This window comes from Poecilia mexicana, unplaced genomic scaffold (assembly GCF_051168715.1).
Source record: "Poecilia mexicana isolate PSO_F unplaced genomic scaffold, ASM5116871v1 scaffold_10, whole genome shotgun sequence".
Lineage (NCBI taxonomy): Eukaryota > Metazoa > Chordata > Actinopteri > Cyprinodontiformes > Poeciliidae > Poecilia > Poecilia mexicana.
Window position 1 is genome coordinate 30,990,028 of NW_028263379.1, and position 24,206 is coordinate 31,014,233.

Below are 24,206 nucleotides of genomic sequence, written 5' to 3' on the forward strand. Positions count from 1 at the left end.
AAATATGGTCCCTGATGGTCTAGTGGTCAGGATTCGGCGCTTTCACCGCCCAGTTTCGATTCCCGGTAAGGGAAAAGCATGTTTATGTTAACTGCTTGATTGTTTTCATCACATCTTCAAAGCATTGTTTGTATTGATCGTCAAATTCTCTTGAAATCTTCCCATCACAAAAGAAGGTCCCTGATGGTCTAGTGGTCAGGATTCAGCGCTTTCGCAGCCGGGGTTCGATTCCCGGTCAGTGAAAGGCAGGTTCACTTTAAACTGCATGATTGTTTTAATCACATCTTAAAGGCAATCTTGGTAATGATCATCAAAGACCTCTTGATAGCTTCTATCACAAGAGGTGTTCCCTGATGGTCTCGTGGTGAGGCTTCGGTACTTTTGTCACAGCCAGAGTTCGATTCCCGGTCAGGGAAAGGTACGTTCACTTTGAACTGCATGATTGTTTTCATCACATCTTCAAAGCACTCTTGGTATTGATCATCAAAGATCTCTTGATAGCTTCTATCATAAAAGAAGGTCCCTGATGTTCTAGTGGTCAGGATTCGGCGCTTTCACCGCCCAGTTTCGATTCCCGGTCAGTTAAAGGCATGTTTATGTTAACTGCTTCATTGTTTTCATCACATCTTCAAAGCAGTTTGTATTGATCGTCAAATTCTCTTGAAATCTTCCCATCACAAAAGAATGTCCCTGATGGTCTAGTGGTCAGGATTCGGCGCTTTCACCGCGTTAGCCCAGGTTCTATTCCTGGTCAGGGAAAGGCAGGTTCACTTTAAACTGCATGATTGTTTTAATCACATCTTAAAGGCAATCTTGGAAATGATCATCAAAGATCTCTTGATAGCTTCTATCACAAAAGGTGGTCCCTGATGGTCTAGTGGTGAGGCTTCAGTACTTTTGCCACAGCCAAAGTTCGATTCCCGGTCAGGGAAAGGTACGTTCACTTTCAACTGCATGATTGTTTTCATTACATCTTCAAAGCATTGTTTGTATTGATCGTCAAATTCTCTTGATATCTTCTATCACAGAAGAAGGTCCCTGATGGTCTAGTGGTCAGGATTCGGCGCTCTCACCACCGCGGCCCGGGTTCGATTCCCAGTCAGGGAAAGGCACCCTCAACTGCATGATTGTTTTCATCACATCTTCAAAGCACTCTTGGTATTGATCATCAAAGATCTCTTGATATCTTCCATCACAAAAGAGGGTCCCTGATAGTCTAGTGGTCAGGATCCATCACTGCAGCCCGGGTTCAATTCCCGGTCAGGGAAAGGTACCTTCACTTTGAACTGCATGATTGTTTTCATCACATCTTCAAAGCATTTTTTGTATTGATCATCAAATTCTCTTGATATCTTCTATCAGAAAAGGTGGTCCCTGATGGTCTAGTGGTGAGGCTTCATTACTTTTGCCACAGCCAAAGTTCGATTCCCGGTCAGGGAAAGGTACGTTCACTTTGAACTGCATTATTGTTTTCATCACATCTTCAAAGCATTTTTTGTATTGATCGTCAAATTCTCTTGATATCTTCTATCACAAAAGAAGGTCCCTGATGGTCTAGTGGTCAGGATTTGGTGCTCTCCTGCAGCGGCCCAGGTTAAATTCCAGGTCAGGGAAAGGCATGTTCACTTTCAACTGCATGGTTGTTTTCATCCCATCTTCAAAGCACTCTTGGTATTGATCATCAAAGATCTCTTGATAGCTTCTGTCATGAAATATGGTCCCTGATGGTCTAGTGGTCAGGATTCGGCGCTTTCACCGCCCAGTTTCGATTCCCGGTAAGGGAAAAGCATGTTTATGTTAACTGCTTGATTGTTTTCATCACATCTTCAAAGCATTGTTTGTATTGATCGTCAAATTCTCTTGAAATCTTCCCATCACAAAAGAAGTTTCCTGATGGTCTAGTGGTCAGGATTCGGCGCTTTCGCAGCCGGGGTTCGATTCCCGGTCAGTGAAAGGCAGGTTCACTTTAAACTGCATGATTGTTTTCATCACATCTTAAAGGCAATCTTGGTAATGATCATCAAAGACCTCTTGATAGCTTCTATCACAAGAGGTGGTCCCTGATGGTCTCGTGGTGAGGCTTCGGTACTTTTGTCACAGCCAGAGTTCGATTCCCGGTCAGGGAAAGGTACGTTCACTTTGAACTGCATGATTGTTTTCATCACATCTTCAAAGCACTCTTGGTATTGATCATCAAAGATCTTTTGATAGCTTCTATCATAAAAGAAGGTCCCTGATGGTCTAGTGGTCAGGATTCGGCGCTTTCACCGCCCAGTTTCGATTCCCGGTCAGTTAAAGGCATGTTTATGTTAACTGCATGATTGTTTTCATTACATCTTCAAAGCATTGTTTGTATTGATCGTCAAATTCTCTTGATATCTTCTATCACAGAAGAAGGTCCCTGATGGTCTAGTGGTCAGGATTCGGCGCTCTCACCGCCGCGGCCGGGGTTCGATTCCCGGTCAGGGAAAGGCACCCTCAACTGCATGATTGTTTTCATCACATCTTCAAAGCACTCTTGGTATTGATCATCAAAGATCTCTTGATATCTTCCATCACAAAAGAGGGTCCTTGATAGTCTAGTGGTCAGGATTCGATTCCCGGTCAGGGAAAGGTACCTTCACTTTGAACTGCATGATTGTTTTCATCACATCTTCAAAGCATTTTTTGTATTGATCATCAAATTCTCTTGATATCTTCTACCACAAAAGGTGGTCCCTGATGGTCTAGTGGTGAGGCTTCAGTACTTTTGCCACAGCCTAAGTTCGATTCCCGGTCAGGGAAAGGTACGTTCACTTTCAACTGCATGATTGTTTTCATTACATCTTCAATGCACTTTTGGTATTGATCATCAAAGATCTCTTGATATCTTCCAACACAAAAGAGGGTCCCTGATAGTCTAGTGGTCAGGATTCGGCGCTCTCATTGCCACGGCCCGGGTTCGATTCCCGGTCAGGGAAAGGTATGTTCACTTTCAACTGCATGATTATTTTCATTACATCTTCAAAGCATTTTTTGTATTGATCGTCAAATTCTCTTGATATCTTCTATCACAAATGAAAGTCCCTGATGGTCTAGTGGTCAGGATTCAGCACTTTCACCGCCACAGCCCGGGTTCAATTCCCGGTCAGGGAAAGGCAGGTTCACTTTAAACTGCATAATTGCTTTCATCACATCTTCAATGCACTTTTGGTATTGATCATCAAAGATCTCTTGATATCTTCCAACACAAAAGAGGGTCCCTGATAGTCTAGTGGTCAGGATTCGGCACTCTCATTGCCACGGCCCGGGTTCGATTCCCGGTCAGGGAAAGGTATGTTCACTTTCAACTGCATGATTATTTTCATTACATCTTCAATGCACTTTTGGTATTGATCATCAAAGATCTCTTGATAGCTTCTGTCATGAAATATGGTCCCTGATGGTCTAATGGTCAGGATTTGGTGCTCTCCTGCAGCGGCCCAGGTTAAATTCCAGGTCAGGGAAAGGCATGTTCACTTTCAACTGCATGATTGTTTTCATCACATCTTCAAAGCATTGTTTGTATTGATCGTCAAATTCTCTTGATATCTTCTATCACAAAAGAAGGTCCCTGATGGTCTAGTGGTCAGGATTCGGCGCTCTCACCGCCGCGGCCCGGGTTCGATTCCCGGTCAGGGAAAGGCACCTTCAACTGCATGATTGTTTTCATCACATCTTCAAAGCACTCTTGGTATTGATCATCAAAGATCTCTTGATATCTTCCAACACAAAAGAGGGTCCCTGATAGTCTAGTGGTCAGGATTCGGCGCTCTCATTGCCACGGCCCGGGTTCGATTCCGGTTCAGGGAAAGGTACGTTCACTTTGAACTGCATGATTGTTTTCATCACATCTTCAAAGCATTTTTTGTATTGATCGTCAAATTCTCTTGATATCTTCTATCACAAATGAAAGTCCCTGATGGTCTAGTGGTCAGGATTCAGCACTTTCACCGCCACAGCCCGGGTTCAATTCCCGGTCAGGGAAAGGCAGGTTCACTTTAAACTGCATAATTGCTTTCATCACATCTTAAAGGCAATCTTGGTAATGATCATTAAAGATCTCTTGATAGCTTCTATCACAAAAGGTGGTCCCTGATGGTCTAGTGGTGAGGTTTCTGTACTTTTGCCACAGCCAGAGTTCGATTCCCGGGAAGGGAAAGGTACGTTCACTTTCAACTGCATTATTGTTTTCATCACACCTTCAATGCACTTTTGGTATTGATCATCAAACATCTCTTGATAGCTTCTGTCATGAAATATGGTCCCTGATGGTCTAATGGTCAGGATTTGGTGCTCTCCTGCAGCGGCCCAGGTTAAATTCCAGGTCAGGGAAAGGCAGGTTCACTTTAAACTGCATGATTGTTTTAATCACATCTTAAAGGCAATCTTGGTAATGATCATCAAAGATCTCTTGATAGCTTCTATCACAAAAGGTGGTCCCTGATGGTCTAGTGGTGAGGCTTCAGTACTTTTGCCACAGCCAAAGTTCGATTCCCGGTCAGGGAAAGGTACGTTCACTTTCAACTGCATGATTGTTTTCATCACATCTTCAAAGCACTCTTGGTATTGATCATTAAAGATCTCTTGATATCTTCCATCACAAAAGAGAGTCCCTGATGGTCTAGTGGTCAGGATTCAGCACTGTCATCGCTGCAGCCTGGGTTCGATTCCCGGTCAGGGAAAGGTACCTTCACTTTGAACTGCATGATTGTTTTCATCACATCTTCAAAGCATTTTTTGTATTGATCATCAAATTCTCTTGATATCTTCTATCACAAAAGGTGGTCCCTGATGGTCTAGTGGTGAGGCTTCATTACTTTTGCCACAGCCAAAGTTCGATTCCCGGTCAGGGAAAGGTACGTTCACTTTAAACTGCATTATTGTTTTAATCACATCTTAAAGGCAATCTTGGTAATGATCATCAAAGATCTCTTGATAGCTTCTATCACAAAAGGTGGTCCCTGATGGTCTAGTGGTGAGGTTTTGGTACTTTTGCCACAGCCAGAGTTCGATTCCCGGGCAGGGAAAGGTACGTTCACTTTCAACTGCATTATTGTTTTCATCACATCTTCAATGCACTTTTGGTATTGATCATCAAAGATCTCTTGATAGCTTCTGTCATGAAATATGGTCCCTGATGGTCTAATGGTCAGGATTTGGTGCTCTCCTGCAGCGGCCCAGGTTAAATTCCAGGTCAGGGAAAGGCATGTTCACTTTCAACGGCATGATTGTTTTCATCACATCTTCAAAGCATTGTTTGTATTGATCGTCAAATTCTCTTGATATCTTCTATCACAAAAGAAGGTCCCTGATGGTCTAGTGGTCAGGATTCAGCGCTCTCACCGCCGCGGCCCGGGTTCGATTCCCGGTCAGGGAAAGGCACCTTCAACTGCATGATTGTTTTCATCACATCTTCAAAGCACTCTTGGTATTGATCATCAAAGATCTCTTGATATCTTCCATCACAAAACAGGGTCCCTGATAGTCTAGTGGTCAGGATTCAGCACTCCCATCGCCACGGCCCGGGTTCGATTCCGGTTCAGGGAAAGGTACATTCACTTTGAACTGCATGATTGTTTTCATCACATCTTCAAAGCATTTTTTGTATTGATCGTCAAATTCTCTTGATATCTTCTATCACAAACAAAAGTCCCTGATGGTCTAGTGGTCAGGATTCAGCGCTTTCACCGCCACAGCCCAGGTTCAGTTCCCGGTCATGGAAAGGCAGGTTCACTTTAAACTGCATGATTGTTTTCATCACATCTTAAAGGCAATCTTGGTAATGATCATCAAAGATCTCTTGATAGCTTCTATCACAAAAGGTGGTCCCTGATGGTCTAGTGGTGAGGTTTCTGTACTTTTGCCACAGCCAGAGTTCGATTCCCGGGAAGGGAAAGGTACGTTCACTTTCAACTGCATTATTGTTTTCATCACACCTTCAATGCACTTTTGGTATTGATCATCAAACATCTCTTGATAGCTTCTGTCATGAAATATGGTCCCTGATGGTCTAATGGTCAGGATTTGGTGCTCTCCTGCAGCGGCCCAGGTTAAATTCCAGGTCAGGGAAAGGCATGTTCACTTTCAACTGCATGGTTATTTTCATCCCATCTTCAAAGCACTCTTGGTATTGATCATCAAAGATCTCTTGATAGCTTCTGTCATGAAATATGGTCCCTGATGGTCTAGTGGTCAGGATTCGGCGCTTTCACCGCCCAGTTTCGATTCCCGGTAAGGGAAAAGCATGTTTATGTTAACTGCTTGATTGTTTTCATCACATCTTCAAAGCATTGTTTGTATTGATCGTCAAATTCTCTTGAAATCTTCCCATCACAAAAGAAGGTCCCTGATGGTCTAGTGGTCAGGATTCAGCGCTTTCGCAGCCGGGGTTCGATTCCCGGTCAGTGAAAGGCAGGTTCACTTTAAACTGCATGATTGTTTTAATCACATCTTAAAGGCAATCTTGGTAATGATCATCAAAGACCTCTTGATAGCTTCTATCACAAGAGGTTTTCCCTGATGGTCTCGTGGTGAGGCTTCGGTACTTTTGTCACAGCCAGAGTTCGATTCCCGGTCAGGGAAAGGTACGTTCACTTTGAACTGCATGATTGTTTTCATCACATCTTCAAAGCACTCTTGGTATTGATCATCAAAGATCTCTTGATAGCTTCTATCATAAAAGAAGGTCCCTGATGTTCTAGTGGTCAGGATTCGGCGCTTTCACCGCCCAGTTTCGATTCCCGGTCAGTTAAAGGCATGTTTATGTTAACTGCTTCATTGTTTTCATCACATCTTCAAAGCAGTTTGTATTGATCGTCAAATTCTCTTGAAATCTTCCCATCACAAAAGAATGTCCCTGATGGTCTAGTGGTCAGGATTCGGCGCTTTCACCGCGTTAGCCCGGGTTCTATTCCTGGTCAGGGAAAGGCAGGTTCACTTTAAACTGCATGATTGTTTTAATCACATCTTAAAGGCAATCTTGGAAATGATCATCAAAGATCTCTTGATAGCTTCTATCACAAAAGGTGGTCCCTGATGGTCTAGTGGTGAGGCTTCAGTACTTTTGCCACAGCCAAAGTTCGATTCCCGGTCAGGGAAAGGTACGTTCACTTTCAACTGCATGATTATTTTCATTACATCTTCAAAGCATTGTTTGTATTGATCGTCAAATTCTCTTGATATCTTCTATCACAGAAGAAGGTCCCTGATGGTCTAGTGGTCAGGATTCGGCGCTCTCACCGCCACGGCCCGGGTTCGATTCCCGGTCAGGGAAAGGCACCCTCAACTGCATGATTGTTTTCATCACATCTTCAAAGCACTCTTGGTATTGATCATCAAAGATCTCTTGATATCTTCCATCACAAAAGAGGGTCCCTGATAGTCTAGTGGTCAGGATCCAGCACTGTCATCACCGCAGCCCAGGTTCAATTCCCGGTCAGGGAAAGGTACCTTCACTTTGAACTGCATGATTGTTTTCATCACATCTTCAAAGCATTTTTTGTATTGATCATCAAATTCTCTTGATATCTTCTACCACAAAAGGTGGTCCCTGATGGTCTAGTGGTGAGGTTTTGGTACTTTTGCCACAGCCAGAGTTCGATTCCCGGGCAGGGAAAGGTACGTTCACTTTCAACTGCATTATTGTTTTCATCACATCTTCAATGCACTTTTGGTATTGATCATCAAAGATCTCTTGATAGCTTCTGTCATGAAATATGGTCCCTGATGGTCTAATGGTCAGGATTTGGTGCTCTCCTGCAGCGGCCCAGGTTAAATTCCAAGTCAGGGAAAGGCATGTTCACTTTCAACGGCATGATTGTTTTCATCACATCTTCAAAGCATTGCTTGTATTGATCGTCAAATTCTCTTGATATCTTCTATCACAAAAGAAGGTCCCTGATGGTCTAGTGGTCAGGATTCGGCGCTCTCACCGCCGCGGCCCGGGTTCGATTCCCGGTCAGGGAAAGGCACCTTCAACTGCATGATTGTTTTCATCACATCTTCAAAGCACTCTTGGTATTGATCATCAAAGATCTCTTGATATCTTCCATCACAAAAGAGGGTCCCTGATAGTCTAGTGGTCAGGATTCGGCGCTCTCATGGCCACGGCCCGGGTTCGATTCCGGTTCAGGGAATGGTACATTCACTTTGAACTGCATGATTGTTTTCATCACATCTTCAAAGCATTTTTTGTATTGATCGTCAAATTCTCTTGATATCTTCTATCACAAAAGGTGGTCCCTGATGGTCTAGTGGTCAGGATTCAGCGCTTTCACTGCTGCAGCCTGGGTTCGATTCCTGGTCAGGGAAAGGCACGTTAACTTTAAACTGCATGATTGTTTTAATCACATCTTAAAGGCAATCTTGGTAATGATAATCAAAGATCTCTTGATAGCTTCTATCACAAAAGGTGGTCCCTGATGGTCTAGTGGTGAGGCTTCAGTACTTTTGCCACAGCCAAAGTTCGATTCAAGGTCAGGGAAAGGTACGTTCACTTTCAACTGCATGATTGTTTTCATTACATCTTCAAAGCATTGTTTGTATTGATCGTCAAATTCTCTTGATATCTTCTATCACAGAAGAAGGTCCCTGATGGTCTAGTGGTCAGGATTCGGTGCTCTCACCGCCACGGCCCGGGTTCGATTCCCGGTCAGGGAAAGGCACCCTCAACTGCATGATTGTTTTCATCACATCTTCAAAGCACTCTTGGTATTGATCATTAAAGATCTCTTGATATCTTCCATCACAAAAGAGAGTCCCTGATGGTCTAGTGGTCAGGATTCAGCACTGTCATCGCTGCAGCCAGGGTTCGATTCCCAGTCAGGGAAAGGTACCTTCACTTTGAACTGCATGAATGTTTTCATCACATCTTCAAAGCATTTTTTGTATTGATCATCAAATTCTCTTGATATCTTCTATCACAAAAGGTGGTCCCTGATGGTCTAGTGGTGAGGCTTCAGTACTTTTGCCACAGCCAAAGTTCGATTCCCGGTCAGGGAAAGGTACGTTCACTTTGAACTGCATGATTGTTTTCATCACATCTTCAAAGCATTTTTTGTATTGATCGTCAAATTCTCTTGATATCTTCTATCACAAAAGAAGGTCCCTGATGGTCTAGTGGTAAGGATTAGGCGCTCTCATCGCCGCGGCCGGGGTTCGATTCCCGGTCAGGGAAATTCACTTTCAACTGCGTGATTGTTTTCATCACATCTTCAAAGCACTCTTGGTATTGATCATCAAAGATCTCTTGATAGCTTCTGTCATGAAATATGGTACCTGATGGTCTAATGGTCAGGATTTGGCGCTCTCCTGCAGCAGCCCAGGTTAAATTCCAGGTCAGGGAAAGGCATGTTCACCTTCAACTGCATGATAGTTTTCATCACATATTCAAAGTACTCTTGGTATTGATCATCAAAGATCTCTTGATAGCTTCTATCATAAAAGAATGTCCCTGATGGTCTAGTGGTCAGGATTCGGCGCTTTCACCGCCCAGTTTCGATTTCCGGTCAGTTAAAGGCATGTTTATGTTAACTGCTTCATTGTTTTCATCACATCTTCAAAGCATTGTTTGTATTGATCGTCAAATTCTCTTGAAATCTTCCCATCACAAAAGAATGTCCCTGATGGTCTAGTGGTCAGGATTCGGCACTTTCACCACCGCAGCCCGGGTTCGATTCCCGGTCAGGGAAAAGCAGGTTCACTTTAAACTGCATTATTGTTTTAATCACATCTTAAAGGCAATCTTGGTAATGATCATCAAAGATCTCTTGATAGCTTCTATCACAAAAGGTGGTCCCTGATGGTCTAGTGGTGAGGTTTTGGTACTTTTGCCACAGCCAGAGTTCGATTCCCGGGCAGGGAAAGGTACGTTCACTTTCAACTGCATTATTGTTTTCATCACATCTTCAATGCACTTTTGGTATTGATCATCAAAGATCTCTTGATAGCTTCTGTCATGAAATATGGTCCCTGATGGTCTAATGGTCAGGATTTGGTGCTCTCCTGCAGCGGCCCAGGTTAAATTCCAGGTCAGGGAAAGGCATGTTCACTTTCAACGGCATGATTGTTTTCATCACATCTTCAAAGCATTGTTTGTATTGATCGTCAAATTCTCTTGATATCTTCTATCACAAAAGAAGGTCCCTGATGGTCTAGTGGTCAGGATTCGGCGCTCTCACCGCCACGGCCCGGGTTCGATTCCCAGTCAGGGAAAGGCACCTTCAACTGCATGATTGTTTTCATCACATCTTCAAAGCACTCTTGGTATTGATCATCAAAGATCTCTTGATATCTTCCATGACAAAACAGGGTCCCTGATAGTCTAGTGGTCAGGATTCGGCACTGTCATCGCCACAGCCGGGGTTCGATTCCAGTTCAGGGAAAGGTACGTTCACTTTGAACTGCATGATTGTTTTCATCACATCTTCAAAGCATTTTTTGTATTGATCGTCAAATTCTCTTGATATCTTCCATCACAAACGAAAGTCCCTGATGGTCTAGTGGTCAGGATTCAGCGCTTTCACCACCACAGCCCGGGTTCAGTTCCCAGTCATGGAAAGGCAGGTTCACTTTAAACTGCATGAATGTTTTCATCACATCTTAAAGGCAATCTTGGTAATTATCATCAAAGATCTCTTGATAGCTTCTATCACAAAAGGTGGTCCCTGATGGTCTAGTGGTGAGGTTTCTGTACTTTTGCCACAGCCAAAGTTCGATTCCCGGTCAGGGAAAGGTACGTTCACTTTCAACTGCATGATTGTTTTCATCACATCTTCAAAGCACTCTTGGTATTGATCATTAAAGATCTCTTGATATCTTCCATCACAAAAGAGAGTCCCTGATGGTCTAGTGGTCAGGATTCAGCACTGTCATTGCTTCAGCCTGGGTTCGATTCCTGGTCAGGGAAAGGCACGTTAACTTTAAACTGCATGATTGTTTTAATCACATCTTAAAGGCAATCTTGGTAATGATAATCAAAGATCTCTTGATAGCTTCTATCACAAAAGGTGGTCCCTGATGGTCTAGTGGTGAGGCTTCAGTACTTTTGCCACAGCCAAAGTTCGATTCCCGGTCAGGGAAAGGTACGTTCACTTTCAACTGCATGATTGTTTTCATTACATCTTCAAAGCATTGTTTGTATTGATCGTCAAATTCTCTTGATATCTTCTATCACAGAAGAAGGTCCCTGATGGTCTAGTGGTCAGGATTCGGCGCTCTCACCGCCACGGCCCGGGTTCGATTCCCGGTAAGGGAAAGGCACCCTCAACTGCATGATTGTTTTCATCACATCTTCAAAGCACTCTTGGTATTGATCATTAAAGATCTCTTGATATATTCCATCACAAAAGAGAGTCCCTGATGGTCTAGTGGTCAGGATTCAGCACTGTCATCGCTGCAGCCAGGGTTCGATTCCCGGTCAGGGAAAGGTACCTTCACTTTGAACTGCATGAATGTTTTCATCACATCTTCAAAGCATTTTTTGTATTGATCATCAAATTCTCTTGATATCTTCTATCACAAAAGGTGGTCCCTGATGGTCTAGTGGTGAGGCTTCAGTACTTTTGCCACAGCCAAAGTTCGATTCCCGGTCAGGGAAAGGTACGTTCACTTTGAACTGCATGATTGTTTTCATCACATCTTCAAAGCATTTTTTGTATTGATCGTCAAATTCTCTTGATATCTTCTATCACAAAAGAAGGTCCCTGATGGTCTAGTGGTAAGGATTAGGCGCTCTCATCGCCGCGGCCCGGGTTCGATTCCCGGTCAGGGAAATTCACTTTCAACTGCGTGATTGTTTTCATCACATCTTCAAAGCACTCTTGGTATTGATCATCAAAGATCTCTTGATAGCTTCTGTCATGAAATATGGTACCTGATGGTCTAATGGTCAGGATTTGGCGCTCTCCTGCAGCAGCCCAGGTTAAATTCCAGGTCAGGGAAAGGCATGTTCACCTTCAACTGCATGATAGTTTTCATCACATATTCAAAGTACTCTTGGTATTGATCATCAAAGATCTCTTGATAGCTTCTATCATAAAAGAATATCCCTGATAGTCTAGTGGTCAGGATTCGGCGCTTTCACCGCCCAGTTTCGATTTCCGGTCAGTTAAAGGCATGTTTATGTTAACTGCTTCATTGTTTTCATCACATCTTCAAAGCATTGTTTGTATTGATCGTCAAATTCTCTTGAAATCTTCCCATCACAAAAGAATGTCCCTGATGGTATAGTGGTCAGTATTCAGCGCTTTCACCACCGCAGCCCGGGTTCGATTCCCGGTCAGGGAAAAGCAGGTTCACTTTAAACTGCATTATTGTTTTAATCACATCTTAAAGGCAATCTTGGTAATGATCATCAAAGATCTCTTGATAGCTTCTATCACAAAAGGTGGTCCCTGATGGTCTAGTGGTGAGGTTTTGGTACTTTTGCCACAGCCAGAGTTCGATTCCCGGGCAGGGAAAGGTACGTTCACTTTCAACTGCATTATTGTTTTCATCACATCTTCAATGCACTTTTGGTATTGATCATCAAAGATCTCTTGATAGCTTCTGTCATGAAATATGGTCCCTGATGGTCTAATGGTCAGGATTTGGTGCTCTCCTGCAGCGGCCCAGGTTAAATTCCAGGTCAGGGAAAGGCATGTTCACTTTCAACGGCATGATTGTTTTCATCACATCTTCAAAGCATTGTTTGTATTGATCGTCAAATTCTCTTGATATCTTCTATCACAAAAGAAGGTCCCTGATGGTCTAGTGGTCAGGATTCGGCGCTCTCACCGCCGCGGCCCGGGTTCGATTCCCGGTCAGGGAAAGGCAACTTCAACTGCATGATTGTTTTCATCACATCTTCAAAGCACTCTTGGTATTGATCATCAAAGATCTCTTGATATCTTCCATCACAAAAGAGGGTCCCTGATAGTCTAGTGGTCAGGATCCAGCACTGTCATCACCGCAGCCCAGGTTCAATTCCCGGTCAGGGAAAGGTACCTTCACTTTGAACTGCATGATTGTTTTCATCACATCTTCAAAGCATTTTTTGTATTGATCATCAAATTCTCTTGATATCTTCTACCACAAAAGGTGGTCCCTGATGGTCTAGTGGTGAGGTTTTGGTACTTTTGCCACAGCCAGAGTTCGATTCCCGGGCAGGGAAAGGTACGTTCACTTTCAACTGCATTATTGTTTTCATCACATCTTCAATGCACTTTTGGTATTGATCATCAAAGATCTCTTGATAGCTTCTGTCATGAAATATGGTCCCTGATGGTCTAATGGTCAGGATTTGGTGCTCTCCTGCAGCGGCCCAGGTTAAATTCCAAGTCAGGGAAAGGCATGTTCACTTTCAACGGCATGATTGTTTTCATCACATCTTCAAAGCATTGCTTGTATTGATCGTCAAATTCTCTTGATATCTTCTATCACAAAAGAAGGTCCCTGATGGTCTAGTGGTCAGGATTCGGCGCTCTCACCGCCGCGGCCCGGGTTCGATTCCCGGTCAGGGAAAGGCACCTTCAACTGCATGATTGTTTTCATCACATCTTCAAAGCATTTTTTGTATTGATCGTCAAATTCTCTTGATATCTTCTATCACAAAAAGTGGTCCCTGATGGTCTAGTGGTCAGGATTCAGCGCTTTCACTGCTGCAGCCTGGGTTCGATTCCTGGTCAGGGAAAGGCACGTTAACTTTAAACTGCATGATTGTTTTAATCACATCTTAAAGGCAATCTTGGTAATGATAATCAAAGATCTCTTGATAGCTTCTATCACAAAAGGTGGTCCCTGATGGTCTAGTGGTGAGGCTTCAGTACTTTTGCCACAGCCAAAGTTCGATTCCCGGTCAGGGAAAGGTACGTTCACTTTCAACTGCATGATTGTTTTCATTACATCTTCAAAGCATTGTTTGTATTGATCGTCAAATTCTCTTGATATCTTCTATCACAGAAGAAGGTCCCTGATGGTCTAGTGGTCAGGATTCGGCGCTCTCACCGCCACGGCCCGGGTTCGATTCCCGGTCAGGGAAAGTGATCATCAAACATCTCTTGATAGCTTCTGTCATGAAATATGGTCCCTGATGGTCTAATGGTCAGGATTTGGTGCTCTCCTGCAGCGGCCCAGGTTAAATTCCAGGTCAGGGAAAGGCAGGTTCACTTTAAACTGCATGATTATTTTAATCACATCTTAAAGGCAATCTTGGTAATGATCATCAAAGATCTCTTGATAGCTTCTATCACAAAAGGTGGTCCCTGATGGTCTAGTGGTGAGGCTTCAGTACTTTTGCCACAGCCAAAGTTCGATTCCCGGTCAGGGAAAGGTACGTTCACTTTCAACTGCATGATTGTTTTCATCACATCTTCAAAGCACTCTTGGTATTGACCATTAAAGATCTCTTGATATCTTCCATCACAAAAGAGAGTCCCTGATGGTCTAGTGGTCAGGATTCAGCACTGTCATCGCTGCAGCCTGGGTTCGATTCCCGGTCAGGGAAAGGTACCTTCACTTTGAACTGCATGATTGTTTTCATCACATCTTCAAAGCATTTTTTGTATTGATCATCAAATTCTCTTGATATCTTCTATCACAAAAGGTGGTCCCTGATGGTCTAGTGGTGAGGCTTCATTACTTTTGCCACAGCCAAAGTTCGATTCCCGGTCAGGGAAAGGTACGTTCACTTTAAACTGCATTATTGTTTTAATCACATCTTAAAGGCAATCTTGGTAATGATCATCAAAGATCTCTTGATAGCTTCTATCACAAAAGGTGGTCCCTGATGGTCTAGTGGTGAGGTTTTGGTACTTTTGCCACAGCCAGAGTTCGATTCCCGGGCAGGGAAAGGTACGTTCACTTTCAACTGCATTATTGTTTTCATCACATCTTCAATGCACTTTTGGTATTGATCATCAAAGATCTCTTGATAGCTTCTGTCATGAAATATGGTCCCTGATGGTCTAATGGTCAGGATTTGGTGCTCTCCTGCAGCGGCCCAGGTTAAATTCCAGGTCAGGGAAAGGCATGTTCACTTTCAACGGCATGATTGTTTTCATCACATCTTCAAAGCATTGTTTGTATTGATCGTCAAATTCTCTTGATATCTTCTATCACAAAAGAAGGTCCCTGATGGTCTAGTGGTCAGGATTCAGCGCTCTCACCGCCGCGGCCCGGGTTCGATTCCCGGTCAGGGAAAGGCACCTTCAACTGCATGATTGTTTTCATCACATCTTCAAAGCACTCTTGGTATTGATCATCAAAGATCTCTTGATATCTTCCATCACAAAACAGGGTCCCTGATAGTCTAGTGGTCAGGATTCAGCACTCTCATCGCCACGGCCCGGGTTCGATTCCGGTTCAGGGAAAGGTACGTTCACTTTGAACTGCATGATTGTTTTCATCACATCTTCAAAGCATTTTTTGTATTGATCGTCAAATTCTCTTGATATCTTCTATCACAAACAAAAGTCCCTGATGGTCTAGTGGTCAGGATTCAGCGCTTTCACCGCCACAGCCCAGGTTCAGTTCCCGGTCATGGAAAGGCAGGTTCACTTTAAACTGCATGATTGTTTTCATCACATCTTAAAGGCAATCTTGGTAATGATCATCAAAGATCTCTTGATAGCTTCTATCACAAAAGGTGGTCCCTGATGGTCTAGTGGTGAGGTTTCTGTACTTTTGCCACAGCCAGAGTTCGATTCCCGGGAAGGGAAAGGTACGTTCACTTTCAACTGCATTATTGTTTTCATCACACCTTCAATGCACTTTTGGTATTGATCATCAAACATCTCTTGATAGCTTCTGTCATGAAATATGGTCCCTGATGGTCTAATGGTCAGGATTTGGTGCTCTCCTGCAGCGGCCCAGGTTAAATTCCAGGTCAGGGAAAGGCATGTTCACTTTCAACTGCATGGTTATTTTCATCCCATCTTCAAAGCACTCTTGGTATTGATCATCAAAGATCTCTTGATAGCTTCTGTCATGAAATATGGTCCCTGATGGTCTAGTGGTCAGGATTCGGCGCTTTCACCGCCCAGTTTCGATTCCCGGTCAGTGAAAGGCAGGTTCACTTTAAACTGCATGATTGTTTTAATCACATCTTAAAGGCAATCTTGGTAATGATCATCAAAGACCTCTTGATAGCTTCTATCACAAGAGGTGTTCCCTGATGGTCTCGTGGTGAGGCTTCGGTACTTTTGTCACAGCCAGAGTTCGATTCCCGGTCAGGGAAAGGTACGTTCACTTTGAACTGCATGATTGTTTTCATCACATCTTCAAAGCACTCTTGGTATTGATCATCAAAGATCTCTTGATAGCTTCTATCATAAAAGAAGGTCCCTGATGGTCTAGTGGTCAGGATTCGGCGCTTTCACCGCCCAGTTTCGATTCCCGGTCAGTTAAAGGCATGTTTATGTTAACTGCTTCACTGTTTTCATCACATCTTCAAAGCAGTTTGTATTGATCGTCAAATTCTCTTGAAATCTTCCCATCACAAAAGAATCTCCCTGATGGTCTAGTGGTCAGGATTTGGCGCTTTCACCGCTGCAGCCCGGGTTCGATTCCTGGTCAGGGAAAGGCAGGTTTACTTTAAACTGCATGATTGTTTTAATCACATCTTAAAGGCAATCTTGGTAATGATCATCAAAGATCTCTTGATAGCTTCTATCACAAGAGGTGTTCCCTGATGGTCTAGTGGTCAGGATTCGGCGCTTTCACCGCGTTAGCCCAGGTTCTATTCCTGGTCAGGGAAAGGCAGGTTCACTTTAAACTGCATGATTGTTTTAATCACATCTTAAAGGCAATCTTGGAAATGATCATCAAAGATCTCTTGATAGCTTCTATCACAAAAGGTGGTCCCTGATGGTCTAGTGGTGAGGCTTCAGTACTTTTGCCACAGCCAAAGTTCGATTCCCGGTCAGGGAAAGGTACGTTCACTTTCAACTGCATGATTGTTTTCATTACATCTTCAAAGCATTGTTTGTATTGATCGTCAAATTCTCTTGATATCTTCTATCACAGAAGAAGGTCCCTGATGGTCTAGTGGTCAGGATTCGGCGCTCTCACCGCCGCGGCCCGGGTTCGATTCCCGGTCAGGGAAAGGCACCCTCAACTGCATGATTGTTTTCATCACATCTTCAAAGCACTCTTGGTATTGATCATCAAAGATCTCTTGATATCTTCCATCACAAAAGAGGGTCCCTGATAGTCTAGTGGTCAGGATCCAGCACTGTCATCACTGCAGCCCGGGTTCAATTCCCGGTCAGGGAAAGGTACCTTCACTTTGAACTGCATGATTGTTTTCATCACATCTTCAAAGCATTTTTTGTATTGATCATCAAATTCTCTTGATATCTTCTATCAGAAAAGGTGGTCCCTGATGGTCTAGTGGTGAGGCTTCATTACTTTTGCCACAGCCAAAGTTCGATTCCCGGTCAGGGAAAGGTACGTTCACTTTGAACTGCATTATTGTTTTCATCACATCTTCAAAGCATTTTTTGTATTGATCGTCAAATTCTCTTGATATCTTCTATCACAAAAGAAGGTCCCTGATGGTCTAGTGGTCAGGATTTGGTGCTCTCCTGCAGCGGCCCAGGTTAAATTCCAGGTCAGGGAAAGGCATGTTCACTTTCAACTGCATGGTTGTTTTCATCCCATCTTCAAAGCACTCTTGGTATTGATCATCAAAGATCTCTTGATAGCTTCTGTCATGAAATATGGTCCCTGATGGTCTAGTGGTCAGGATTCGGCGCTTTCACCGCCCAGTTTCGATTCCCGGTAAGGGAAAAGCATGTTTATGTTAACTGCTTGATTGTTTTCATCACATCTTCAAAGCATTGTTTGTATTGATCGTCAAATTCTCTTGAAATCTTCCCATCACAAAAGAAGTTTCCTGATGGTCTAGTGGTCAGGATTCGGCGCTTTCGCAGCCGGGGTTCGATTCCCGGTCAGTGAAAGGCAGGTTCACTTTAAACTGCATGATTGTTTTCATCACATCTTAAAGGCAATCTTGGTAATGATCATCAAAGACCTCTTGATAGCTTCTATCACAAGAGGTGGTCCCTGATGGTCTCGTGGTGAGGCTTCGGTACTTTTGTCACAGCCAGAGTTCGATTCCCAGTCAGGGAAAGGTACGTTCACTTTGAACTGCATGATTGTTTTCATCACATCTTCAAAGCACTCTTGGTATTTATCATCAAAGATCTTTTGATAGCTTCTATCATAAAAGAAGGTCCCTGATGGTCTAGTGGTCAGGATTCGGCGCTTTCACCGCCCAGTTTCGATTCCCGGTCAGTTAAAGGCATGTTTATGTTAACTGCATGATTGTTTTCATTACATCTTCAAAGCATTGTTTGTATTGATCGTCAAATTCTCTTGATATCTTCTATCACAGAAGAAGGTCCCTGATGGTCTAGTGGTCAGGATTCGGCGCTCTCACCGCCGCGGCCCGGGTTCGATTCCCGGTCAGGGAAAGGCACCCTCAACTGCATGATTGTTTTCATCACATCTTCAAAGCACTCTTGGTATTGATCATCAAAGATCTCTTGATATCTTCCATCACAAAAGAGGGTCCTTGATAGTCTAGTGGTCAGGATTCGATTCCCGGTCAGGGAAAGGTACCTTCACTTTGAACTGCATGATTGTTTTCATCACATCTTCAAAGCATTTTTTGTATTGATCATCAAATTCTCTTGATATCTTCTACCACAAAAGGTGGTCCCTGATGGTCTAGTGGTGAGGCTTCAGTACTTTTGCCACAGCCTAAGTTCGATTCCCGGTCAGGGAAAGGTACGTTCACTTTCAACTGCATGATTGTTTTCATTACATCTTCAATGCACTTTTGGTATTGATCATCAAAGATCTCTTGATATCTTCCAACACAAAAGAGGGTCCCTGATAGTCTAGTGGTCAGGATTCGGCGCTCTCATTGCCACGGCCCGGGTTCGATTCCCGGTCAGGGAAAGGTACCTTCACTTTGAACTGCATGATTGTTTTCATCACATCTTCAAAGCATTTTTTGTATTGATCATCAAATTCTCTTGATATCTTCTATCACAAAAGGTGGTCCCTGATGGTCTAGTGGTGAGGCTTCATTACTTTTGCCACAGCCAAAGTTCGATTCCCGGTCAGGGAAAGGTACGTTCACTTTAAACTGCATTATTGTTTTAATCACATCTTAAAGGCAATCTTGGTAATGATCATCAAAGATCTCTTGATAGCTTCTATCACAAAAGGTGGTCCCTGATGGTCTAGTGGTGAGGTTTTGGTACTTTTGCCACAGCCAGAGTTCGATTCCCGGGCAGGGAAAGGTACGTTCACTTTCAACTGCATTATTGTTTTCATCACATCTTCAATGCACTTTTGGTATTGATCATCAAAGATCTCTTGATAGCTTCTGTCATGAAATATGGTCCCTGATGGTCTAATGGTCAGGATTTGGTGCTCTCCTGCAGCGGCCCAGGTTAAATTCCAGGTCAGGGAAAGGCATGTTCACTTTCAACGGCATGATTGTTTTCATCACATCTTCAAAGCATTGTTTGTATTGATCGTCAAATTCTCTTGATATCTTCTATCACAAAAGAAGGTCCCTGATGGTCTAGTGGTCAGGATTCAGCGCTCTCACCGCCGCGGCCCGGGTTCGATTCCCGGTCAGGGAAAGGCACCTTCAACTGCATGATTGTTTTCATCACATCTTCAAAGCACTCTTGGTATTGATCATCAAAGATCTCTTGATATCTTCCATCACAAAACAGGGTCCCTGATAGTCTAGTGGTCAGGATTCAGCACTCTCATCGCCACGGCCCGGGTTCGATTCCGGTTCAGGGAAAGGTACGTTCACTTTGAACTGCATGATTGTTTTCATCACATCTTCAAAGCATTTTTTGTATTGATCGTCAAATTCTCTTGATATCTTCTATCACAAACAAAAGTCCCTGATGGTCTAGTGGTCAGGATTCAGCGCTTTCACCGCCACAGCCCAGGTTCAGTTCCCGGTCATGGAAAGGCAGGTTCACTTTAAACTGCATGATTGTTTTCATCACATCTTAAAGGCAATCTTGGTAATGATCATCAAAGATCTCTTGATAGCTTCTATCACAAAAGGTGGTCCCTGATGGTCTAGTGGTGAGGTTTCTGTACTTTTGCCACAGCCAGAGTTCGATTCCCGGGAAGGGAAAGGTACGTTCACTTTCAACTGCATTATTGTTTTCATCACACCTTCAATGCACTTTTGGTATTGATCATCAAACATCTCTTGATAGCTTCTGTCATGAAATATGGTCCCTGATGGTCTAATGGTCAGGATTTGGTGCTCTCCTGCAGCGGCCCAGGTTAAATTCCAGGTCAGGGAAAGGCATGTTCACTTTCAACTGCATGGTTATTTTCATCCCATCTTCAAAGCACTCTTGGTATTGATCATCAAAGATCTCTTGATAGCTTCTGTCATGAAATATGGTCCCTGATGGTCTAGTGGTCAGGATTCGGCGCTTTCACCGCCCAGTTTCGATTCCCGGTCAGTGAAAGGCAGGTTCACTTTAAACTGCATGATTGTTTTAATCACATCTTAAAGGCAATCTTGGTAATGATCATCAAAGACCTCTTGATAGCTTCTATCACAAGAGGTGTTCCCTGATGGTCTCGTGGTGAGGCTTCGGTACTTTTGTCACAGCCAGAGTTCGATTCCCGGTCAGGGAAAGGTACGTTCACTTTGAACTGCATGATTGTTTTCATCACATCTTCAAAGCACTCTTGGTATTGATCATCAAAGATCTCTTGATAGCTTCTATCATAAAAGAAGGTCCCTGATGTTCTAGTGGTCAGGATTCGGCGCTTTCACCGCCCAGTTTCGATTCCCGGTCAGTTAAAGGCATGTTTATGTTAACTGCTTGATTGTTTTCATCACATCTTCAAAGCAGTTTGTATTGATCGTCAAATTCTCTTGAAATCTTCCCATCACAAAAGAATGTCCCTGATGGTCTAGTGGTCAGGATTCGGCGCTTTCACCGCGTTAGCCCGGGTTCTATTCCTGGTCAGGGAAAGGCAGGTTCACTTTAAACTGCATGATTGTTTTAATCACATCTTAAAGGCAATCTTGGAAATGATCATCAAAGATCTCTTGATAGCTTCTATCACAAAAGGTGGTCCCTGATGGTCTAGTGGTGAGGCTTCAGTACTTTTGCCACAGCCAAAGTTCGATTCCCGGTCAGGGAAAGGTACGTTCACTTTCAACTGCATGATTGTTTTCATTACATCTTCAAAGCATTGATTGTATTGATCGTCAAATTCTCTTGATATCTTCTATCACAGAAGAAGGTCCCTGATGGTCTAGTTGTCAGGATTCGGCGCTCTCACCGCCACGGCCCGGGTTCGATTCCCCGTCAGGGAAAGGCACCCTCAACTGCATGATTGTTTTCATCACATCTTCAAAGCACTCTTGGTATTGATCATCAAAGATCTCTTGATATCTTCCATCACAAAAGAGGGTCCCTGATAGTCTAGTGGTCAGGATCCAGCACTGTCATCACCGCAGCCCGGGTTCAATTCCCGGTCAGGGAAAGGTACCTTCACTTTGAACTGCATGATTGTTTTCATCACATCTTCAAAGCATTTTTTGTATTGATCATCAAATTCTCTTGATATCTTCTATCACAAAAGGTGGTCCCTGATGGTCTAGTGGTGAGGCTTCATTACTTTTGCCACAGCCAAAGTTCGATTCCCGGTCAGGGAAAGGTACGTTCACTTTGAACTGCATTATTGTTTTCATCACATCTTCAAAGCATTTTTTGTATTGATCGTCAAATTCTCTTGATATCTTCTATCACAAAAGAAGGTCCCTGATGGTCTAGTGGTCAGGATTTGGTGCTCTCCTGCAGCGGCCCAGGTTAAATTCCAGGTCAGGGAAAGGCATGTTCACTTTCAACTGCATGGTTGTTTTCATCCCATCTTCAAAGCACTCTTGGTATTGATCATCAAAGATCTCTTGATAGCTTCTGTCATGAAATATGGTCCCTGATGGTCTAGTGGTCAGGATTCGGCGCTTTCACCGCCCAGTTTCGATTCCCGGTAAGGGAAAAGCATGTTTATGTTAACTGCTTGATTGTTTTCATCACATCTTCAAAGCATTGTTTGTATTGATCGTCAAATTCTCTTGAAATCTTCCCATCACAAAAGAAGTTTCCTGATGGTCTAGTGGTCAGGATTCGGCGCTTTCGCAGCCGGGGTTCGATTCCCGGTCAGTGAAAGGCAGGTTCACTTTAAACTGCATGATTGTTTTCATCACATCTTAAAGGCAATCTTGGTAATGATCATCAAAGACCTCTTGATAGCTTCTATCACAAGAGGTGGTCCCTGATGGTCTCGTGGTGAGGCTTCGGTACTTTTGTCACAGCCAGAGTTCGATTCCCAGTCAGGGAAAGGTACGTTCACTTTGAACTGCATGATTGTTTTCATCACATCTTCAAAGCACTCTTGGTATTGATCATCAAAGATCTTTTGATAGCTTCTATCATAAAAGAAGGTTCCTGATGGTCTAGTGGTCAGGATTCGGCGCTTTCACCGCCCAGTTTCGATTCCCGGTCAGTTAAAGGCATGTTTATGTTAACTGCATGATTGTTTTCATTACATCTTCAAAGCATTGTTTGTATTGATCGTCAAATTCTCTTGATATCTTCTATCACAGAAGAAGGTCCCTGATGGTCTAGTGGTCAGGATTCGGCGCTCTCACCGCCGCGGCCCGGGTTCGATTCCCGGTCAGGGAAAGGCACCCTCAACTGCATGATTGTTTTCATCACATCTTCAAAGCACTCTTGGTATTGATCATCAAAGATCTCTTGATATCTTCCATCACAAAAGAGGGTCCTTGATAGTCTAGTGGTCAGGATTCGATTCCCGGTCAGGGAAAGGTACCTTCACTTTGAACTGCATGATTGTTTTCATCACATCTTCAAAGCATTTTTTGTATTGATCATCAAATTCTCTTGATATCTTCTACCACAAAAGGTGGTCCCTGATGGTCTAGTGGTGAGGCTTCAGTACTTTTGCCACAGCCTAAGTTCGATTCCCGGTCAGGGAAAGGTACGTTCACTTTCAACTGCATGATTGTTTTCATTACATCTTCAATGCACTTTTGGTATTGATCATCAAAGATCTCTTGATATCTTCCAACACAAAAGAGGGTCCCTGATAGTCTAGTGGTCAGGATTCGGCGCTCTCATTGCCACGGCCCGGGTTCGATTCCCGGTCAGGGAAAGGTACCTTCACTTTGAACTGCATGATTGTTTTCATCACATCTTCAAAGCATTTTTTGTATTGATCATCAAATTCTCTTGATATCTTCTATCACAAAAGGTGGTCCCTGATGGTCTAGTGGTGAGGCTTCATTACTTTTGCCACAGCCAAAGTTCGATTCCCGGTCAGGGAAAGGTACGTTCACTTTAAACTGCATTATTGTTTTAATCACATCTTAAAGGCAATCTTGGTAATGATCATCAAAGATCTCTTGATAGCTTCTATCACAAAAGGTGGTCCCTGATGGTCTAGTGGTGAGGTTTTGGTACTTTTGCCACAGCCAGAGTTCGATTCCCGGGCAGGGAAAGGTACGTTCACTTTCAACTGCATTATTGTTTTCATCACATCTTCAATGCACTTTTGGTATTGATCATCAAAGATCTCTTGATAGCTTCTGTCATGAAATATGGTCCCTGATGGTCTAATGGTCAGGATTTGGTGCTCTCCTGCAGCGGCCCAGGTTAAATTCCAGGTCAGGGAAAGGCATGTTCACTTTCAACGGCATGATTGTTTTCATCACATCTTCAAAGCGTTGTTTGTATTGATCGTCAAATTCTCTTGATATCTTCTATCACAAAAGAAGGTCCCTGATGGTCTAGTGGTCAGGATTCAGCGCTCTCACCGCCGCGGCCCGGGTTCGATTCCCGGTCAGGGAAAGGCACCTTCAACTGCATGATTGTTTTCATCACATCTTCAAAGCACTCTTGGTATTGATCATCAAAGATCTCTTGATATCTTCCATCACAAAACAGGGTCCCTGATAGTCTAGTGGTCAGGATTCAGCACTCTCATCGCCACGGCCCGGGTTCGATTCCGGTTCAGGGAAAGGTACGTTCACTTTGAACTGCATGATTGTTTTCATCACATCTTCAAAGCATTTTTTGTATTGATCGTCAAATTCTCTTGATATCTTCTATCAC

The 24,206-nt window shown here is 43.5% G+C and overlaps 28 non-coding genes across 28 annotated transcripts; all 28 read left to right on the forward strand.

Annotated features, from left to right (window-relative positions):
- Positions 1-1,035: 1,035 nt before the first annotated feature.
- Positions 1,036-1,107, forward strand: trnae-cuc (transfer RNA glutamic acid (anticodon CUC)). Its single transcript has one exon. It is a non-coding gene; the product is annotated as a tRNA-Glu (tRNA).
- A 1,291-nt stretch (positions 1,108-2,398) lies between these two features.
- Positions 2,399-2,470, forward strand: trnae-cuc (transfer RNA glutamic acid (anticodon CUC)). Its single transcript has one exon. It is a non-coding gene; the product is annotated as a tRNA-Glu (tRNA).
- A 418-nt stretch (positions 2,471-2,888) lies between these two features.
- trnae-cuc (transfer RNA glutamic acid (anticodon CUC)) lies at positions 2,889-2,960 on the forward strand. Its single transcript has one exon. It is a non-coding gene; the product is annotated as a tRNA-Glu (tRNA).
- A 279-nt stretch (positions 2,961-3,239) lies between these two features.
- Positions 3,240-3,311, forward strand: trnae-cuc (transfer RNA glutamic acid (anticodon CUC)). The gene has a single exon. It is a non-coding gene; the product is annotated as a tRNA-Glu (tRNA).
- Positions 3,312-3,589: 278 nt separating this feature from the next.
- On the forward strand, positions 3,590-3,661 carry trnae-cuc (transfer RNA glutamic acid (anticodon CUC)). The gene has a single exon. It is a non-coding gene; the product is annotated as a tRNA-Glu (tRNA).
- A 1,665-nt stretch (positions 3,662-5,326) lies between these two features.
- Positions 5,327-5,398, forward strand: trnae-cuc (transfer RNA glutamic acid (anticodon CUC)). Its single transcript has one exon. It is a non-coding gene; the product is annotated as a tRNA-Glu (tRNA).
- A 1,824-nt stretch (positions 5,399-7,222) lies between these two features.
- Positions 7,223-7,294, forward strand: trnae-cuc (transfer RNA glutamic acid (anticodon CUC)). Its single transcript has one exon. It is a non-coding gene; the product is annotated as a tRNA-Glu (tRNA).
- Positions 7,295-7,914: 620 nt separating this feature from the next.
- Positions 7,915-7,986, forward strand: trnae-cuc (transfer RNA glutamic acid (anticodon CUC)). The gene has a single exon. It is a non-coding gene; the product is annotated as a tRNA-Glu (tRNA).
- A 273-nt stretch (positions 7,987-8,259) lies between these two features.
- On the forward strand, positions 8,260-8,331 carry trnae-uuc (transfer RNA glutamic acid (anticodon UUC)). Its single transcript has one exon. It is a non-coding gene; the product is annotated as a tRNA-Glu (tRNA).
- Positions 8,332-8,607: 276 nt separating this feature from the next.
- On the forward strand, positions 8,608-8,679 carry trnae-cuc (transfer RNA glutamic acid (anticodon CUC)). The gene has a single exon. It is a non-coding gene; the product is annotated as a tRNA-Glu (tRNA).
- A 445-nt stretch (positions 8,680-9,124) lies between these two features.
- trnae-cuc (transfer RNA glutamic acid (anticodon CUC)) lies at positions 9,125-9,196 on the forward strand. Its single transcript has one exon. It is a non-coding gene; the product is annotated as a tRNA-Glu (tRNA).
- A 442-nt stretch (positions 9,197-9,638) lies between these two features.
- On the forward strand, positions 9,639-9,710 carry trnae-uuc (transfer RNA glutamic acid (anticodon UUC)). The gene has a single exon. It is a non-coding gene; the product is annotated as a tRNA-Glu (tRNA).
- A 451-nt stretch (positions 9,711-10,161) lies between these two features.
- trnae-cuc (transfer RNA glutamic acid (anticodon CUC)) lies at positions 10,162-10,233 on the forward strand. The gene has a single exon. It is a non-coding gene; the product is annotated as a tRNA-Glu (tRNA).
- A 970-nt stretch (positions 10,234-11,203) lies between these two features.
- Positions 11,204-11,275, forward strand: trnae-cuc (transfer RNA glutamic acid (anticodon CUC)). Its single transcript has one exon. It is a non-coding gene; the product is annotated as a tRNA-Glu (tRNA).
- A 445-nt stretch (positions 11,276-11,720) lies between these two features.
- trnae-cuc (transfer RNA glutamic acid (anticodon CUC)) lies at positions 11,721-11,792 on the forward strand. Its single transcript has one exon. It is a non-coding gene; the product is annotated as a tRNA-Glu (tRNA).
- Positions 11,793-12,757: 965 nt separating this feature from the next.
- On the forward strand, positions 12,758-12,829 carry trnae-cuc (transfer RNA glutamic acid (anticodon CUC)). The gene has a single exon. It is a non-coding gene; the product is annotated as a tRNA-Glu (tRNA).
- A 620-nt stretch (positions 12,830-13,449) lies between these two features.
- trnae-cuc (transfer RNA glutamic acid (anticodon CUC)) lies at positions 13,450-13,521 on the forward strand. Its single transcript has one exon. It is a non-coding gene; the product is annotated as a tRNA-Glu (tRNA).
- A 97-nt stretch (positions 13,522-13,618) lies between these two features.
- trnae-uuc (transfer RNA glutamic acid (anticodon UUC)) lies at positions 13,619-13,690 on the forward strand. Its single transcript has one exon. It is a non-coding gene; the product is annotated as a tRNA-Glu (tRNA).
- A 276-nt stretch (positions 13,691-13,966) lies between these two features.
- On the forward strand, positions 13,967-14,038 carry trnae-cuc (transfer RNA glutamic acid (anticodon CUC)). Its single transcript has one exon. It is a non-coding gene; the product is annotated as a tRNA-Glu (tRNA).
- Positions 14,039-15,126: 1,088 nt separating this feature from the next.
- On the forward strand, positions 15,127-15,198 carry trnae-cuc (transfer RNA glutamic acid (anticodon CUC)). The gene has a single exon. It is a non-coding gene; the product is annotated as a tRNA-Glu (tRNA).
- Positions 15,199-16,505: 1,307 nt separating this feature from the next.
- Positions 16,506-16,577, forward strand: trnae-uuc (transfer RNA glutamic acid (anticodon UUC)). Its single transcript has one exon. It is a non-coding gene; the product is annotated as a tRNA-Glu (tRNA).
- Positions 16,578-17,029: 452 nt separating this feature from the next.
- On the forward strand, positions 17,030-17,101 carry trnae-cuc (transfer RNA glutamic acid (anticodon CUC)). Its single transcript has one exon. It is a non-coding gene; the product is annotated as a tRNA-Glu (tRNA).
- Positions 17,102-18,401: 1,300 nt separating this feature from the next.
- On the forward strand, positions 18,402-18,473 carry trnae-cuc (transfer RNA glutamic acid (anticodon CUC)). Its single transcript has one exon. It is a non-coding gene; the product is annotated as a tRNA-Glu (tRNA).
- A 418-nt stretch (positions 18,474-18,891) lies between these two features.
- On the forward strand, positions 18,892-18,963 carry trnae-cuc (transfer RNA glutamic acid (anticodon CUC)). The gene has a single exon. It is a non-coding gene; the product is annotated as a tRNA-Glu (tRNA).
- A 623-nt stretch (positions 18,964-19,586) lies between these two features.
- trnae-cuc (transfer RNA glutamic acid (anticodon CUC)) lies at positions 19,587-19,658 on the forward strand. Its single transcript has one exon. It is a non-coding gene; the product is annotated as a tRNA-Glu (tRNA).
- Positions 19,659-22,685: 3,027 nt separating this feature from the next.
- trnae-cuc (transfer RNA glutamic acid (anticodon CUC)) lies at positions 22,686-22,757 on the forward strand. Its single transcript has one exon. It is a non-coding gene; the product is annotated as a tRNA-Glu (tRNA).
- A 418-nt stretch (positions 22,758-23,175) lies between these two features.
- On the forward strand, positions 23,176-23,247 carry trnae-cuc (transfer RNA glutamic acid (anticodon CUC)). Its single transcript has one exon. It is a non-coding gene; the product is annotated as a tRNA-Glu (tRNA).
- A 623-nt stretch (positions 23,248-23,870) lies between these two features.
- trnae-cuc (transfer RNA glutamic acid (anticodon CUC)) lies at positions 23,871-23,942 on the forward strand. Its single transcript has one exon. It is a non-coding gene; the product is annotated as a tRNA-Glu (tRNA).
- The last annotated feature ends 264 nt before the right edge of the window (positions 23,943-24,206 follow it).